This window comes from Lepisosteus platostomus, unplaced genomic scaffold (genome assembly GCF_059453375.1).
Source record: "Lepisosteus platostomus isolate fLepPlt1 unplaced genomic scaffold, fLepPlt1.hap1 Scaffold_105_H1, whole genome shotgun sequence".
Taxonomy (NCBI): Eukaryota; Metazoa; Chordata; class Actinopteri; order Semionotiformes; family Lepisosteidae; genus Lepisosteus; species Lepisosteus platostomus.
Window position 1 is genome coordinate 145,158 of NW_028291486.1, and position 12,068 is coordinate 157,225.

Sequence of the window (12,068 nt, forward strand, 5' to 3'; positions counted from 1 at the left end):
GCGCGGACCGACGCGCGGGCGTTCCGCTGGCGCACAGTGGCGCAGGCCGACTCCTCTGGAGCCCGGGACCCGCGCAGCTGCCGGCCTCCCTGCAGCCAGAGGCCTGCCGCGGGACTCTGCTCCCCCTCTCTCTTGCCTGCCCGCCTGCCTTCCTGCCAGTCCCGGGCGGGGGCCCTGCTCTTTGATCTTCTGTCAACGGCCCGACAACGACCGCAGCCGCAGGGGGCGCCAGCCGCCCGGCCTCCTTAGCTTAGGCCCCTCCCACCGGCAGCAGCTGCGCCCAACCGGCTGCAAGCCAAAGCCGAGCGCCAGCACCTGCGGGCAGAGGCAAGGGGCAGCTCTCTCTCGGGAGGGAGGGAGGGACGGGGACGCGCGCGCACACACGCCTGCCTGCCTGCCTGCCGAAAAAAAAGAAAGAAAAGGTGGATATACTAAGTTTTTTGGAGGGAAAACGCCCAGCTGTCGAAAGGGGCCCGCCTGCAGGGACGGGGACGGACACGCACGCAAGCAAGCAAGCAAGCAAGCAAGCAAGCAAGCAAGCCACGCCTGCCTCCCTGGGAAAAGGCTGAAAAACCTAAGTTTTTTGGAGGGAAAACGCACGGGAGCCGAAAAGGGGGCCGGCCTGCTTGCCCAGAGAGTCGAGACGCGGGAAAGCGCACAGAGGGAGCACGGGAACCGAGAGGGCGAGAGAGAGACAGAACACAGAGACACACAGATGGGGGACGAGGGACGAGACCCGAGAAGAAGGAGCTCCAGTCCACTTCGCTTGCTTGCTCGCTCGCTCGCTAGCTAGCTAGCTACCTAGCTACCTACGTCTGTCTTTTCACCGCTGAGAGAAGGTGGTGCACCGCTCCCGGAGGCGCTGCAATACCGGGCCGATGCGTGGAGAGGACGGAGCAAGCTCCTGATCCAGCTCCCTGTTCCAAAAATCCGTTTAATATGTGGTCCCCCGATGGGGGACGTATCAGATATTAAACTGATAAGAACAGATACTACACTTGATCTTAGCCAAAAGGCCGAGAAGCGATGCCCACAAAGGCGCGGACCGACGCGCGGGCGTTCCGCTGGCGCACAGTGGCGCAGGCCGACTCCTCTGGAGCCCGGGACCCGCGCAGCTGCCGGCCTCCCTGCAGCCAGAGGCCTGCCGCGGGACTCTGCTCCCCCTCTCTCTTGCCTGCCCGCCTGCCTTCCTGCCAGTCCCGGGCGGGGGCCCTGCTCTTTGATCTTCTGTCAACGGCCCGACAACGACCGCAGCCGCAGGGGGCGCCAGCCGCCCGGCCTCCTTAGCTTAGGCCCCTCCCACCGGCAGCAGCTGCGCCCAACCGGCTGCAAGCCAAAGCCGAGCGCCAGCACCTGCGGGCAGAGGCAAGGGGCAGCTCTCTCTCGGGAGGGAGGGAGGGACGGGGACGCGCGCGCACACACGCCTGCCTGCCTGCCTGCCGAAAAAAAAGAAAGAAAAGGTGGATATACTAAGTTTTTTGGAGGGAAAACGCCCAGCTGTCGAAAGGGGCCCGCCTGCAGGGACGGGGACGGACACGCACGCAAGCAAGCAAGCAAGCAAGCAAGCAAGCAAGCAAGCCACGCCTGCCTCCCTGGGAAAAGGCTGAAAAACCTAAGTTTTTTGGAGGGAAAACGCACGGGAGCCGAAAAGGGGGCCGGCCTGCTTGCCCAGAGAGTCGAGACGCGGGAAAGCGCACAGAGGGAGCACGGGAACCGAGAGGGCGAGAGAGAGACAGAACACAGAGACACACAGATGGGGGACGAGGGACGAGACCCGAGAAGAAGGAGCTCCAGTCCACTTCGCTTGCTTGCTCGCTCGCTCGCTAGCTAGCTAGCTACCTAGCTACCTACGTCTGTCTTTTCACCGCTGAGAGAAGGTGGTGCACCGCTCCCGGAGGCGCTGCAATACCGGGCCGATGCGTGGAGAGGACGGAGCAAGCTCCTGATCCAGCTCCCTGTTCCAAAAATCCGTTTAATATGTGGTCCCCCGATGGGGGACGTATCAGATATTAAACTGATAAGAACAGATTTTTTTTTGTTTTTTATTATGAAAATACAAAACTGACTCATAATTCAGGCCATACCATTCACAAATCCACAATCAAGACGTGTTTAACTCAGGAAAACACAGAAATAGTCCCTTCCATTTGTCTTTCGCCGCATGGAATTTCCATCTCAGTATGTCTCTTTTCATTCTTCTTTTGAGTTCATGACGTACTCCCCAAATGATTTCTCTATCTCTTCTTTTCACATCCCCTTTAACCTGGGCACATCTTGCATTCCAAATAAAATGCTTTATCACACTTATAACCATCCACAAAACCCAATCTGTTGTCATCTTCTTTTCCGTTCCCTTCCAGGCATTCATTATTTTCTCATAAGACAACACAAAATTAGAAAAAATGCTTAATAACATACATTTACACTCCCCCCACACTCGTCTAGCCACCATACACTCCCAAAACACATGTCTTATCGTTTCGAGCTTCCCACAGTTTACATATGGACAATGCTTTGTCCTGGTTAACTTTCTTTTGTACATTACCTCCCTCACTGGGAGGCGATTCCAGACCCCCAACCAGTTAAGGTCTTTGTACTGTCCCTCCAAACCTTGTGGTTGAACCCTCACCCAGTGCTCCCTTTTTTTCCCCACTACTGCACTGTCAGATCTTGTATTTATTTTCTTATACAGTGCTTTGTGCTGTAAACACTCCGGCATCTCTTTCCCTTCTGGGTGTTGTTTAAGCCATGTTCTGGCATGTTCATAATGCCAAGGTAAATCTTCTGCTTTTGGGGTTAAATTTGACACAGCTCTCAAATGTGGCATGACCCAATTAAACCAAAGTATTACAAAATATTGACTCTTGTGTGCAAACTCAAAATGCAATGCTTTGCATAAACTCGTCACAAAGAAAACATCCAATTTAAGGGGGATGTTAGGTACATCTCTCCCTCCCTCTTCCACTGGCCTATACATGTCAACCCTTTTAATATATTCATATTTATTGTTCCAAATAAAGTTAAAAACCATTCTAACCAGCTCTTTTCTGAATGTCGGAGGCAACGGAAAAACATATGCTAAAAAAATCAGGTTCGAAAGAATGTCCGTCTTAACAACTACAATCTTACTCATATGAGACAAATGTATACTTTTCCACAGACCTAATTTCCTTTTTAAGAGTTTCAGTTTTATACTCCAATTCAAATGCGCCGATCCCTGTGTGTCAAAACTTACCCCTAATACCTTAATAGGTCCCGACTCTAATGTTAGCCCTCCTTGAGTTTCTGTCCTATGTTCCCAAATACCAAAATATTTTATTTTACTTTTCTTTATGTTGAGTTTTGAACCTGATGCTTGCCCAAAAAGATCACAGACCTCCAGTGCCCTCAGTACCCCTCTGTCTGAATCTAACAGCAAAACTAAATCGTCTGCGTAAGCAGCGACTTTGGCTTGTTGACCCCTGCTACCAGGAATTGTAATCCCTGTTATCTCCATATTTGACCGGATTGCTTCTAACAGAGGTTCTAAACACAGTACATATAACAGAGGTGACAGCGGACACCCCTGCCTGACTCCTTTCTCTAAAGCAATCAACTCCCCTATAAATCCATTGATATTGACTCGGGTTCCAACATTTGTGTACAATTGTCTTAGCCATCCAATAAACTTCCCTCCAAACCCAAACCGTTCTAAAACCTGCCACAAAAAGTTGTGATCTACCCGATCAAACGCTTTTTCTTGATCCAGACTTAGTAAAATAAGCGGTAGGTGTCTCTTTTCCACCCAGCTTATAGTGTCTCTAATCAAGAACAAATTCCAAATTAAAGTTCGTCCCTTAACTCCACATGTCTGGTCATCTCTAATAACCTCAGCTAATACATTCCTTAGTCTCATACAAAGGACCTTCGCTAAAACCTTATAGTCCATTGTTAACAACTGGACCGGCCTCCAGTTTCCAAGGCAAGTTTTATCCCCTTTCTTGTACAACAAGGACAATACCCCGGTCCTCATGGTTACACCCAATTGTCCCCCTTCAAGAATTTCCTTATAAACATCAAAGAGAGCATACTTAATTAAAGGCCAAAAGGTCTCGTAAAATTCTTTTGGGAGTCCATCAATTCCTGGCACTTTTTTTTTATTCAAGCTAAATAAAGCCTGCTCTACCTCTTCTAAAGTTAATTCCTTTTCTAAACCCTCTCTACTTCCTTCTCCTATTCTTAATTGAAGCTTATTTAAAAACCCTTCAGTGTTCCCCACTATTAAGTCTTTCTTGAAGAGATCTTTGTAATAACTGGTAGCCTCCCTTACCATCTCCAGTGGGTCCTCAGTGACACTCCCATCATTCCCCCGTACACCATCAAAGTTCATCTTCTTTTGGTCTTTCCTTATTGCTCTAAATAAGGCTGAGGAGTTACCCTCCCCCATCTCTAAGACATCACACTTTGATTTAAACAAAAACCTTTTCGCTTTTTCCTTATACAAGCACTTCAAATCGTTTTTAGCTTTTAAAATTTCCACTCTCTCCACATGCACGCCACCATTCTTCCTTTCATACAAATCATTCAATCTTTGTTGTAATTTAACAAACTCCTCCTTTTCCTTATTCCTCCTTTTCCTGCAATATCGGATTGATATGCTCTTTATCCTCTTTTTTGTATTCTCCCACCATCTTATTGCTGATTCAAACAAGCATTTCCTGGCTTCCCATTTTTTCCAATTTGTCTCTATTAAGTTTTTATACTCCTCTTCCACCAGAATTTCTGTGTTTAATTTCCAAAACCCCGGCCCAAAACTAATCTTTCCACCATCCAGCTCTACTTTAACCACATCATGGTCCGAGAAACATGCTGGTATGATCTTCAAAGCACTCACTTTAAAATATGGAGATAGCAAGATGTAATCTAGCCTTTTTTCCTTACCTTGGCTATTACTCCACGTGGGACGCCCTCTTCCACCGTCGATCTGCTTTGCGCTATCTTTCAAGTCGTAATTTTCAAAAAGAGAGAGGAGCTGCTTGGCTCCTTTCGTCTTACACCCATCCAAATCTTCATTAAGATCTCCCCCTAAAATAATTCTTTTGTTTGTCATAAACCAGGGCTCTAACTCCTGAAAGAAATCTCTTCTCAACCTTTTTTGCGCTGGGGCATATACATTAATTAGTCTTAGTTTTTCCTTCCCTAACTGGCCATCTACTACAAGTATTCTTCCGGGCCTTACCACAAAATGATTCGTTAGTTTAAAAAAACTATTACTAATAAGAATACCCACTCCTGCGGAGTGTACTCCTCCTATGCTCCATTTTGAGAAACCTTCCCCCCATTCTTTGGTAAATCTCTTACTATCCTCATCACTTTTCACATGGGCTTCCTGTAAGAAGTAAAAATCTGCCTTTAAACCCTTGAGGAAATCGAAGACAGCAATCCTCTTGCTGTGCCCTCTCAGACCTCTTACATTTATGGTGCATACAGATAAATTATCCATTTGGGCTGTTTAAGGTATCTACCTCACCAAAACCTTCTGCCTCAAAAACTGGTTCTGGAGTTTGACCTTCTACAGAACTAATTGGACTCATATTAATGAAAGAAGAAATACTTAATCCTTCCAGGGAATGTGTCTCTAAACTTGTCTCTTCTACGAAAGATCTGGATAGCTCCTCCCCCTCCCCTCCTCCCTCATCTCCCTCCCCCTCATTAACCTTATCCCCTTCTAAACCCTTCTCCTCCCCCTTGTCCCCTTCCTTAGCTAAACCGCCAACTGCCTCACCTTGAACATTAACAGTTTGAAGGGATGAGTCGAAATCAATAAGCCAGGCCATCTCCTCCTCCTTGCTTCTTTTCCCTTCAATAAAATCACTGTCCTCACTAGAGACTGGTCTTTCACGTTTCTGAGCGTCCCCTGTGGGCTCAGGAATCTTTGGCCTCTGGGACACCTTCTTTTTCTTTCTACCCTTTCCTTTGTCTTGTATGTTTTTGGTCCTGTCTTTGTTAGCTTTCCCAGCCACAACACCAGACACACCACAATCACTCTCACTACCATCTCCATCCTCACTCATCACACCCTCACCTTCGTCCGCCCCCCCACCAGGCAACCTTCTCGTAACATTACTACACCCCTCCCCCTCATCAAGATCTACAAGAGCACTGTACCTATTTTCTTGACACAATTGTACTCCCCCCAAACCCCTCCCAGTCAATCTTTTCCTCCGAGTCTGCATTATTGTCCAGCCCTCCTGTTCCGCTTGTCCTTCAGCCACTGTTCTGCCGTTTTCTTCCGGGATGCGTGATTCACCTGCTCCGTGGGATGTTGATGGGTCATCATCTCTCGTTGCTCTTACGGCTGGTCTAATCATCTGCTCCTTTCCCACAGGTCTTTCTCCCTCTTGGGGTCCCCCAGACCGTCGCCAGGCCTCCGCCGCACCACCACCTGTATCCTTGGCAGGTAAGTTTTTCTCTTTGACTATATTAGCAAAACTTCTGGCTCTTTTTGGACAGTCTTTAAATACATGCCCTGTAGCCCCACAAAGATTACACATTAGGGCGCTATTACAATCCTTCGCCAGGTGGCCCATCTTTCCGCACCTCCTACATGCTACTTCTCTGCATTCAGTCTGAAAATGTCCGTGCCCGCCACAGTTCCGACACGTTAATGGTTGACCGGGATAATACATGGAACCACGGTTTGCCCCAATGGAGAAGAAGGCGGGCGGATGTAACAGTCCCCCTTCTGCCCCGGGTTTAGACCTCAGGCGCACTGCATATGATCTTTTCCCTGTCCAGTATCCTTCGGCGTCGATTATCTTCCTGCCTGCCCCCTGTACGTCAACAAACCGCCTCAAAAAAGTCATAATGTCCTCCTCAAGCACACGAGGGTTGAACAAATGCACAGTCAGAGTGCGTAATTCTCTTGCAAATAGTGGCTCAATATGAAACTTATCAAGAGGTGCCTGATCTTTTAAACTTTGAGTCTTGGCCCAAAACTCGTCGCAAAGATTACTAGAATGCAGAGTAATATCGTATGTGCCTTTCCAGTAAAAATCCTGCAGGCATAACACGTTCTCCTTCTTCACGCCCAAGATCTTGCCCAAAATGGCCTTCTCGAAGACACTCCTGACCATCCAACCTTCTCTATCTCCTTCCTCTTTCAAGACAAAGCGCACCGTGTCCTTCATTTGTCCCTCACGGGACAATGAAGGTCCGGTCGCCATCCCCGACGCCATCCTACCGGTTGTAGATGTCATCTGGGAGCCCCACCTTCACCCCCTGGGCTCAACCCAGAGCGATTCCAGTGGTGGCTCGATGGTGTTCCCCGCTGATGTTCCTCCAAAGACTGGACTCCTCCACCGGTAGCGTCTCCTTCCCTCCAAGTCCTCTCCCCAGCAACCGTCCACCGCTCCGCCGCCGCCGCCGCCCTTCCCGTACTTCTGGCAAGCCGTCAGACCGCGGTCAAGCCACGTATCCTCAGATCTTGGCCAAAAGGCCGAGAAGCGATGCCCACAAAGGCGCGGACCGACGCGCGGGCGTTCCGCTGGCGCACAGTGGCGCAGGCCGACTCCTCTGGAGCCCGGGACCCGCGCAGCTGCCGGCCTCCCTGCAGCCAGAGGCCTGCCGCGGGACTCTGCTCCCCCTCTCTCTTGCCTGCCCGCCTGCCTTCCTGCCAGTCCCGGGCGGGGGCCCTGCTCTTTGATCTTCTGTCAACGGCCCGACAACGACCGCAGCCGCAGGGGGCGCCAGCCGCCCGGCCTCCTTAGCTTAGGCCCCTCCCACCGGCAGCAGCTGCGCCCAACCGGCTGCAAGCCAAAGCCGAGCGCCAGCACCTGCGGGCAGAGGCAAGGGGCAGCTCTCTCTCGGGAGGGAGGGAGGGACGGGGACGCGCGCGCACACACGCCTGCCTGCCTGCCTGCCGAAAAAAAAGAAAGAAAAGGTGGATATACTAAGTTTTTTGGAGGGAAAACGCCCAGCTGTCGAAAGGGGCCCGCCTGCAGGGACGGGGACGGACACGCACGCAAGCAAGCAAGCAAGCAAGCAAGCAAGCAAGCAAGCCACGCCTGCCTCCCTGGGAAAAGGCTGAAAAACCTAAGTTTTTTGGAGGGAAAACGCACGGGAGCCGAAAAGGGGGCCGGCCTGCTTGCCCAGAGAGTCGAGACGCGGGAAAGCGCACAGAGGGAGCACGGGAACCGAGAGGGCGAGAGAGAGACAGAACACAGAGACACACAGATGGGGGACGAGGGACGAGACCCGAGAAGAAGGAGCTCCAGTCCACTTCGCTTGCTTGCTCGCTCGCTCGCTAGCTAGCTAGCTACCTAGCTACCTACGTCTGTCTTTTCACCGCTGAGAGAAGGTGGTGCACCGCTCCCGGAGGCGCTGCAATACCGGGCCGATGCGTGGAGAGGACGGAGCAAGCTCCTGATCCAGCTCCCTGTTCCAAAAATCCGTTTAATATGTGGTCCCCCGATGGGGGACGTATCAGATATTAAACTGATAAGAACAGATTTTTTTTTTTTTTTTTTTTTATGTTTTTTATTACAAACATAACAAACTTCAACACAGCACAGTAAGACAACCACACCCTTCCCCAACATTCAAACATACCCTAAACCAGCCTCCCTCTGTAACACTAACAACAACCCTTATACTATTACACTCAACAATCCGAAACACAAATCAAACGGTCATGAAAATGTTAGTACAACAGTATTCATATTGGTTCATTTCGAAAATAGAATCACAAAAGAAACAGACATCAGAACCATAAACACAAAACCGTTACATTACCATAATCCCGCCCTGTATGCAAAAAAGATCCCTCCTCCATCCCCAACATTCCTTATATTATTATAAAACAAACCCATATACAGAAATCAATTTAACACCCCAAAGAAATTAATCCCTTCCATCTTTCTTTGGCCGCAGCAAAACCCCACCGTAAGATGTCCCACCGAACACGTCTAGTAACTTCATTTTTGCCTTTGCTAAATACAGATAAGGCTGAAACACAACTGCCATGCTCCACCACCTCCCTCCTCGCTACCCATATATAAAATTTAACCAAACTAATTATATACCATAACACAAATTCATTATTCCATTTTCTCACCCCCTTTACTCCCCGAAACACCACCCGACTGCTTAAAACAAAATCAACAGCGACTTTCTGTAATAATTCAGCACTGTGACCCCACACCCTTTGGGCGAAAACACAGCCCCAGAAAACGTGAAGCAGGGTTTCGACCTCAGAACAGCCAGGCTGCGGGCACTTATCCTGTCTGGACAACCCATGCCTGTAGAGCGTGTCCCTCACCGGCAACCTGTTCCAGAGAGCCCGCCAGTTTAGGTCCTTGAGTCTGTTTTCTAGACCCACCGGCTGGATCTGCCGCCACTCCTCCTCCGACACCCCCACCACTGCAGGTTCCCCCTTCTCCATGATAGTCCTATACATCTGTTTGTGGTCCGTAGCCCCCAAGCCCTTTCTGAACCCTGGGTGCTTCTGTAACCACACCACCGCATGTCTATAATGCCAGGGCAATTTTTGCGCCTTCGGCGTTGTATTCGTCCAGACTACCAGGTGCTTCATCGTATTCGCAAACCACAAACGGATAAAACATACACAAAGGTGATCCGGATCTTCGTATAGTGTTTTACACAAATTTGCGACAAATATTGTGTCTAGTTTCAACGGGAAGTCTGGAACCGACCTACCACCCTCCTCCACTGGCCTGCACATATCCGCTCTCTTGATGTACTCATGCCCCCCACTCCAAACGAAGTGGAAGACCGCCCTCACCAGGTTTCGACGCAGCCGAGCAGGCAGAGGGAACACACAAGCCAAATGAAGCAGCAATGGCAGTATGTCTACCTTTAGGACTAGTACTTTCCCTGTGTACGTCAGCGACCTATTCAACCACATACCGATCTTTTGATTTACCTTCCCCAGCCTCAGGTCCCAGTTGATCCTGGCGGAGTCCTGCGTATGAAAAAGAACTCCCAGAATTTTAACCGGTCCCGTCACCAAGGTAAGACCGCCCGTCACATCTTGTCTTTCCTTCCATCTACCGAAGTATTTAACCGTACACTTTGCTTTGTTCAAAAAAGCACCTGTCCCTTTGGTCATACTATCTGCTATCTGTAGTACTTGGTGAAGACTTCTGTCAGTGCTAAGAAACAGAGAAATATCGTCTGCATAGGCTGCTATTTTCGCCTGTTCTCCTCCACTCCCAGGAACCACCACCCCTTCCACTCGAGGATCCCCACGAATCCGATGCAGAAAGGGTTCTATGTACAGCACATATAATAAGGGGGACAGAGGGCATCCCTGTCTCACCCCACACCTGACCGGAATGCCCATGCCAAGCATACCGTTGATGCATACCCTTGAGATGACATTATTATACAAAACCTTGATCCATCTGATGAGGCCCTCATCCAGCCCCACTCTTCTCATCACCTCCCAAAGGAATGAGTGATGCACCCGGTCAAAGGCCTTATTTTGGTCTAGGCTCACAAGCATCATCTCAAGGTTCCTGTCCTCCACCCATTCAATGACGTCCCTGATCAACTGCAGGTTCCACTTTACGTTTCTACCCTCCACACTGCAGGTTTGGTCTTTACTTATCAGGTCCGGCATCACCTTCCTCAGCCGTCTCCCCAATACTCTGGCCAAGATCTTATAATCGGAACAGAGTAATTGGATCGGCCTCCAGTTCTCCAGATCTTCCTTGTCTCCTTTCTTAAACACCAGAGACATAATACCTGTCCTCATCGTTCTGCCGAGTTCACCCTCCCTCAGGACTTCGTTATAAACCTCCAACAACACCGGTAGTAACCTTTCTCGGAAGGTTACATAAAATTCCGTCGGGAGTCCGTCCATCCCCGGGGTGGTACCTCTACGCAGGCCACCAATGGCTTCTCCAATCTCAGTCATTGTTAGGGCCTCACCCACACCTTCCATACCATCAATCTTCCTGTCAAACCCAATCAACCACTCATCCCACAAACTCTCATCCACTGGTTTCTCTGAAAATAAAACCTTGTAAAAATTAGTTGCACACCTCACCATGCCTTCTATGTCTCTGACCCTGGACCCATCTTCTCTCCTCAGACCCTCGAAGAGAGTCCTCTTCTGTCTGGCTCTGACCGAGCCAAAAAACTGGGCTGAGCACCTCTCCTCCCCCTCAATCAGGTTACCCTTCAACCTAAACAAAAAATCCTTAGCTCTCTCTACCCAAAGTTCTTTCAGTCTGAGTTTAAGCTCAGAAACTTTTGTCATGTCGAAAGCACCACCCTGGTTGGAAACCACATACTGCTCTTCTAGTTCCTGCTGCAATCTCACAAGCTCTCCTCTCTCTGCTACCTTCTTTTGGCTACAGTATGAGATAGAAGCCTTGGAGATCGCCCTTTTACAGGCTTCCCACCACAGCACCGCTGTCTGGTACCGCCCCCTCTGTAACTGGAACCGATCCAAAAGCGCAACTATCAAACTCTGATAATCGGCTTCCAATAACACTTTCGTGTTCAGTTTCCAGTAGTTTGATTTAGGGTCCATACCATCTGGTATCAAATCAACCGACAGCAACAGATGATCTGAAAACCATACCGGAGTAACCGTTGCCGCCTGTGTCAACCCACGTAGGGTGGTGAAGATATAATCAAGTCTTCTGAAGACACCCCTTCCATTACTCCATGTGTGCATTCTCTGTCCCTGACTATAGTCCTTGTGACCATCTTTTAGGTGAAACCGTGATATTAATTCTTTAAGATCACTCACACTCACACCACTCGCATCACATACATCAATATTAAAATCCCCTCCCATCACCACCACTCTATTGGTGTACAGATGTGGCTCAAGGTCCTTCAAAAACGCCCCCTGGAGCCGCCTTTCGGCAGGCCCGTAGACAGCTATTAAACGTACCTGCAATCTTTCCCATGCCCCATCTACAATCATTAGCCTTCCTGGGACTATGCAGTTAACTTCGCTTACAGAGAAATTCGGGGTTCCACATAGGATCCCGATTCCGGATGAGTGCACTCCCCCTACACTCCACCAGGACTCCCCTTTTACCCAGTCTCTC

At 49.6% G+C, this 12,068-nt stretch overlaps 3 non-coding genes across 3 annotated transcripts; all 3 read right to left on the reverse strand.

The window, feature by feature from the left end:
- Positions 1-837: 837 nt before the first annotated feature.
- Positions 838-1,028, reverse strand: LOC148637886 (U2 spliceosomal RNA). Its single transcript, XR_015931225.1, has one exon. It is a non-coding gene; the product is annotated as a U2 spliceosomal RNA (small nuclear RNA).
- Positions 1,029-1,875: 847 nt separating this feature from the next.
- On the reverse strand, positions 1,876-2,066 carry LOC148637887 (U2 spliceosomal RNA). Its single transcript, XR_015931170.1, has one exon. It is a non-coding gene; the product is annotated as a U2 spliceosomal RNA (small nuclear RNA).
- A 6,270-nt stretch (positions 2,067-8,336) lies between these two features.
- LOC148637888 (U2 spliceosomal RNA) lies at positions 8,337-8,530 on the reverse strand. The gene has a single exon (XR_015931186.1). It is a non-coding gene; the product is annotated as a U2 spliceosomal RNA (small nuclear RNA).
- Positions 8,531-12,068: the final 3,538 nt, after the last annotated feature.